Consider the following 7476-nt stretch of genomic DNA (forward strand, 5'->3'; position numbering starts at 1 on the left):
TTACCATATCTCTTTTATAAATATGTTATTTGGCCATTGGTATTAATAATAAATTGTCTCATGGTATTTGGACCATATGCTTCACCTAAATACAACATTTTTTTAGTTTTCTTAAATATAAGGAGGTTATGGAATAAATATAAAAGGAGGTTTTATTTATTTACCATATCTCTAGTTTATTTATATTTTCATTTAGTTACCATACCTCTCTTTTGAGTGTTAGGAAACCTCTTTATATTTTAAATTTATATTAAATTTATACATAATAATAATTACATTGATTTTTAAATAAGGACTACATTAGATTAAAAATGTTCAATGTTAAACATGACATGTTAAATGTTTACCCTTGAGATTTACCACCATACTAGGGTGTAGAGCCGTTCTTGCCCAACAAGGTGAGAGAAAATAATTATAGCAACTGTAACACATTAAATAGATTTCACCTAGAAAACATGAACTCAAAAAAATAACTAATAGATTTTATATTATTGTCAATAATGACATCGTGAGAGGAAATAATTATAACAATAATATGTGAAATAAATTTTAACTTGAAATAACGATGGCTTAAAAAAAAACCATGATTTAACATAAAGCAACCCATGGAAAACCCAAAATTAGAGCACAATATAATGGGAATCCCCGAACCTTTTAAAACTTTTAAAAGAATTTATCACATATAATCTATGGACTTTAATACCATGAGCAGCGAAATCTATATGACTAAAACCACCACCTTAAACTCAGAAAGTTTGACTCTTCCACCTAGTCAAATTTACTATAACCTTATTCAACCGCTCAAAAAAATCCCAATCAAGGAAAATAGGCACCTTTTTAGTCATACTCCAAAAAGTCAAAATCATATGACAAATTAGACCCACCCTCACAACTATGGGAACAAACCACCTCAACAAGCAAAAAGTAGCTGCAATGACCTTCTAATGTCTTCAATGCTGATGCGATGGTAACCGAAGGCCCTAAATGGCCCCATTTGATTTCATAGCACCCACACGTGTCGTCAACAAATATGGAAGAGTACCAGCCGTCGTGCTCATTCATTTTTCCATTCATATGAATTCGCCTCTCTATAAATATTGTAACAAAATTACGCTAGTACCATTGCCTTCATCAAAGGCATCTCAGAGCAATCCAATCTTTTTCACTTCATCGTGTCTATCTCTCCATTTGCTCAGATCATGGATGAATCAGCCATCCCTATGGCCAAGGAAGTATGCAATAATAATAAGAATGATATTGTGAAATTGCAGAGCTGCGATGGCACAATATTTGAGGTGGAAATAGAGGTGGCATCGACTTCAGGCATCATACAAAGAATGATGGGGGACTTGGGCACCGACATTACAATTCCTCTGCCTCTCGTTTCTGCCAAGATTCTGCGTCTGGTTATTCAATATTGCAGATACCATGTTCTTGATGCCCCCACTGTATCGCTTGATGCCGTCAAAACGTGGGATGAGGAGTTCGTGAAAGCTCTTGTAGAAGATCGCGCCATACTGTTTGAAGTTACAAAGGCTGCCCACTACCTGGTGGTCACAAATCTTTTGGACTTGATGTGTCAAACTATTGCCGATATGTTGAAAGGGAAAACCGCTGAACAGATGCGTGAGCTTTTCAACATTCGGAATGAAAATTAATCGTTAAATCACTCTGCAATGGCAGAGTACCTCGCTTTCTGCAATTCGGTTCGTTTGACCATGAATTTGAGATCATGTCGTTAGGTTTAGAGTACATGGGTGCATTTTTGGTACTTTGACCTTTTCCAGTATGAGTTTTTGCAATTTCAATCTGTTATTTTGGGTTCATAAATGAAAAAAATATTCTCAAATTGTGAGAGTGATAAGTACTGTAACATTGTTATACATAGGGGATGAATTGTGAGAGCATGTCATTAGGTTTAGAGTACACATTTCTTTACGCATTCTACGTTTTTCTGGGTGCATTTTTGGTACTTTGACCTATTCCAGTATGAGTTTTTGCAATTTAAAATCAGTATGACTGTAACTATTATCACATATGCTCCTTTTTCAGTCTGTTATTTTGGGTTCATAAATGAAAAAAATATTCTCAAATACTATTATTTTAGGTTCATAAATGAAAAAAATATTCTCGAATTTTACATAGGGGATGAATTGTGAGAGTGATAAGTACTCTAACATTGTTAGTACCTTGATAAAAACTTCTTACACAATACACTCTTTATAATTTGAATGTGCTTTCCATCCAGCTATTTGTTCTTGTTATTATTTATTTGCAAGTATGAATGGTTTTTGTTTTAGTTTATTTTTAATACAATAAAAAAGAAATATATTATTTTAAGGATTTTATTTTAGTTGATATAACTATTTTGTTTAAGATGAATTTAAATATTTAGTTTTTATTCAAATTTTATTTTATAATTTTACAAGTTATATTTTTAGCCATAAAGATAAATGTAATATTTAAAAAATAAAATTAAAAACATTAAAAATTTAATCGTTTAAATTTACCACCTTTATTTTTCATGTGAGTTTTTTTAATATTGTGTAGAGTAATTAAGTTGTTCCACTCACATGAGCTATTTTTTATTAATTTATTGTTTCAAATGAATATCAATTAATAATATATATTTTATATAAAGAAAGAAAGAAACAAATGATTTAAGTTTATTAAAAAATATAAATTATATTAATGAAATTTAAATTAACAAACCTGGATTACTCTTAATATATCTACCAAGCACCTAATGGGATAAAATCTCTTTTTACTGTAAAAGAGCTTTGAACCTCAACAGATTTGCTTTGCTCATTAAATGGGGCATTAAGTTGGATCTATGTCAGTAGTCATATTGTATGTTGATGTAGGTTTTTAAACCAAACTTAATGTACAAGAGGAAAATCCAATCAAAGTGCACCAGAATGGTGGAACAAGATAATGTAGAGATCATGAAAAAGTGAGATGATATGTTCTCAAATGTAGGAGAACATGAGGGGATTAGGATTAGTTAGGAGCTAGTTTGAAGAAGCTGTTCAGTAACTGAGGAACAATTCCTCAACTATAAAGAAACTACTAATAACGTATTGAAAAGAAAAAAAGAGAGAGGTTGGATGAGTTAGTTATCCAGCGAGCTAGCCAGCTAGTTAGAGTGTAATTGTAAGCCTACGAGCAGAATATGAAGCAAAGGCCAATGATTAGAATAATCCGGTGAGAAAGACAGAGTCTCAATATGTAATCATTTGTTTTATATTTATATACAGAGAGTTTGATCCTGTGTCTAAGTGTGTGATTCAAATATTGAATGAGGTAATGAGAGATTTACTTAGTTTATATATGCAGGCACAATCGAGGTGAATACATAGTGGAGGAGGAGAGATAGAGGATCGTGTAGATCTTTGATCCATTCGAAGGATCAATTAGGGGCCACGAGGACAGTGATGAGAGAAATCACGAAGGTAAGCTCAAGAGGAAGTGAATTGAGAGCGACAAAAAACTGAAGTAATGGTGGAAAATCTAAGTGAAACAGAATAGCGAAGAAATGAAGAATCAGTGCACAGGGAGCATTGGATCTAACCCATCAAGGATTTAGATCAAGTGGATTACTTGAATTCAACAATGATGCCACAACCTAATGATTGTCCCTTTTCATGTACACTTTCTACTTCATAATGTCTACCATATGCCTACATTGCTAGATATTTTTTTGTATGTGAAGGACCATTTATTTTAATTATTATATTTATTTTATTTGTTATTGAGCCAATTTTATTTAGATCTAGCCTATACTCCAAATAACATGGACCAAACTATTATTAATACGATCCAAAAGAACATCATTAACTCTAATATTCATATTAAAAAATCAATATTTATATTATTATTAAATCTAATATTCATTTTAATATATTATAATATTAATATTTTAAATTTCATAACTTTAGACTATTTTATTATATTATAATATATAATATATTAATATATCATTATATATATTATTAGCTCCAGTAGATGATCGCCCAACACTCTTTGAAGTTACAAAAGCTGCCAACTAAGTAGTGGTCACAGACCTTTTGGAGATGATGTGTGAAACAATCGCTCATGCTGAAATCGAAAACCGCTCAATAGATACTTGAGCTTTTTGAAGTGAGCATTTTTAACATTGGTATGAGAATCCATGTTATTCATATGGAATATTGTTTATTTAAAGGGGGAAATTAAACCAACTTTGACTCATGTTATGTGGTGATCTACCAAGCTCTTAGAGGGATCGAGTCTCTTTCCACTATAAAAGATATTTGTATCTGAAGGGATTTTTGTATCTCAAGGCATATTGGGTTGAGAGGTGCTTTCCAACCTAGTATAGGAAAAATGGTATAATGTCTTGTTCTGTAAGTATTTTGAATTAGTCGAATTACATAAAAACCAAATTAAATTAAAAAGAAAATAAAGTAAATAAATAAATAATTAAACATTATGGGACTCTATTTTAACAACGCATGGTTTTTCTCATGGTATTTCTAACCCATGGTTTTTACCATCTTATTTTTAGGCACTCCACATGAGATATGCTTATTCTCACTAGGACTGCACAAACAACATTTTGAATTTGTTCATAATTCTTTATACCATTCTTTCTTTCAAGGTGCAAATCTATGGAATTACATTCCTCTTTCATAAAAATGTTACATATTCATTTCAGAATCATAATTACAAACCATCAAAAGAAAAGTCAAGAATATAAAAAAATTCTACTTTTAAATAAAGTGAAAAATTGACTATGGTTAAAAGAAATAGAAAAAATTTAAACACTTTGATTTGTATTTAAAAAATTCATGAAATTTTAAATAAATGAAAATATTTTCCATTTTCTTATATAAAATTAACTAAATTCTAAAAAAATATGAATATATGCATTTGTGGGATGGACTTGGGCACCCACATTACCATTCCTCTGCCTCTCGTTTCTGCCTCTGGTTATTCAATATTGCAGATACCATGTTCTTGATGGCCCCACTATATCACTTGATGCCGTCAAAACGTGGGATGTGGAGTTCGTGACAGCTCTTGTAGATGACCGCGCCACTCTCGTCGAACTTGCAAAGGCTGCCAACTAAGCGGTGGTCACAAACTATTGCTGATATGCTCAATGGGAAAACCGCTGAACATATACGTGAGCTTTTCAATATTCGGTATGGAAATTAATCGTTAAATCACTGTGCAATTGGCAGAGTACCTCTCTTTGTGCAATTCGGTTCGTATGAACATGAATTTGAGAGCATGTCATTAGGTTTAGAGTACACATTTCCTTGGTGTTTTTTTTTGGTTTTCTTGTGTCTCTTCGTTCAACATTTTTTGCAATTTAAAGTCAGTATTATACAATGGGACTGGAATTGTTATTACACAATTGTTTGTTTTTCAATCTGTTATTTTTTTTTCATAAATGAAAAAAAAATTTGTTTATTTCACATAGACTATAGAATGTGAGAGTGATAAGTACTGTAATATTGTTAGTACTTTGATAGAAACTTGTTGCAAAATACATCCTTTTAACTTTAAACTTTGTGTCCAGTTGTAATTAAAGAAAATTTTAAGCATAGAAATTTATCATGAAATTTAGAAGCCCCTGGAATTTCACTATTATGTAATATGCAAACAATAAAATTAGGCCACTTACCAATATTAGCCCCTAAATTATTATATGGTTGTAATTATTCTCAATTGTTCCTTTTATTATTTATTTGGAAGTATGAATGGTTGGTGTTGTAGTTTATTTTTAATAAAATAAAAGAGAAAGATACTATTTAATGTTTGTGTGTGGATAGGTATGGAAGAGATATTGTAATGTAATGTGATGTTCTTGTTAAGTTAGGTTATTCAAATATTTTGATTTAATTATTTAATTCAGTTTTATTATAGGGTAACATTATTTTAAAGGACAAAAATAATGTGTAATTTTTTATTGTTTAAAATATGTTTCTGAATGTTATAGAGATTACATATAGGCCCATGGATATTTTATACTAGTATATTAAATTGGCTAAATAACAACTAAAATAAAATTGAGGTAAAATAGCCCATTTTATTATTGATAGCTTTTGGCCTCCCTTGACAACAGATTTTCGGCTAATAGTATTACTCTATAATATAGCTAATTTAAAGACATAAAATTCAAGTTAATTTAATGTCTTTCTCCAAGATTTGGGCATGATTAAATCTTCTCCTACCCCAATGCTACTATGCAGATTTTTGTGTTAAAGTACATCATTTTTTTATTAGACTAAAAATAATAAAACTACTTTTATTGATTTTAATTAAAAATAATCTTAGATTCATTTATAAATTTGATTAGAATTTCATCATCATTTCCTTCCTAGATTTGAGATTGTGAACCACGAGTTGTTGGTTAGTGGAAAAGAAACCCTAGACAATAGATGCAAAATTTTAAATATTAGGTTGTTTCTTAGTTGAAACTAAGACCTAGACCTTCAAAACCTGGTTTAGTGGCATCTAAATTTGTGAAGAAGATAATAAAAAATAGTAATTTTTAAGTAAATGGACATATTTTCCATGTTCTTACATATAATTAATATGATTATATATATATATATATATATATATATATATATATATATATATATATATATATATATACATATATATATGCATGTGTAACTAATTTTTTTAAATCTTTTTAGTTTGTACTAGATTTTGAATTGGAAAAATATAATGGGGAGGTTCTACTTATTTTCCTTAATTAAGAAGTAGAGTTGTGGAAGTATTTAGAAAATTCATTTTAAGGATTTTATTTTACTTAATATAGCCATTTTTTTTAAGAGGAATTTAAATGTTTTGTTTTTAGTCAAAGTTAAATTTGTAATAGTTTGCAAAATTGCCCATTTTTGTAATTTAAGTTTTCTTTTTAATTCTAAAGATAAATTTAATATTTTTAAAATGAGAAACAAAATGAAAAACTTTAATAATTTAACGGTTCAATTTTTTTTTTGGATCAAGTAAGAGTAGGAACTTCTATTAAGAAAGCCAATAACACATAATTTACATGAGACAAAACCCGCTCTATGAGAGTTCCACAGTAAGGAGGGCAGGCAAAAACCTAACAACTCACCCAAACCTAAGAGAAGCCAAAAGAAACCCTGCACTCCTTGGAAGACAAGTCCACGGGACGGAGACCCACAGAAATCTACAAGTGTCCTACTGAGGGTCCACAGAGAACCCACAACAGACCACCCAAAAAACTAACTTATGGACTCCTCTAAACTTTTTCGGGTCTGAAACATTTGAACAACTTTCACAAGCAGATCACCAACATTGACTAATCAACTAAGATCCAACAGCCTTCATGGATATCATGTGGACGAGAAGCACGAGGGTTGACCATCCGATGAGGGAAGTTTTCTCTCTCCTCTCACCGCAATGTGTGGCATGATGAATGGAATCTGGGGCCAACCTCAAAAAAACAGA

General features: G+C 30.6%; 1 pseudogene; it reads left to right on the forward strand.

Annotated features, from left to right (window-relative positions):
- Window positions 1-1199: 1199 nt before the first annotated feature.
- LOC149228873 (uncharacterized) lies at window positions 1200-1658 on the forward strand (annotated as a pseudogene).
- The last annotated feature ends 5818 nt before the right edge of the window (window positions 1659-7476 follow it).

Source organism: Pinus tabuliformis, chromosome J, assembly GCF_031772625.1.
Source record: "Pinus tabuliformis cultivar Carrire ecotype Pingquan chromosome J, CPIR1, whole genome shotgun sequence".
In the NCBI taxonomy this organism is placed as follows: domain Eukaryota; kingdom Viridiplantae; phylum Streptophyta; class Pinopsida; order Pinales; family Pinaceae; genus Pinus; species Pinus tabuliformis.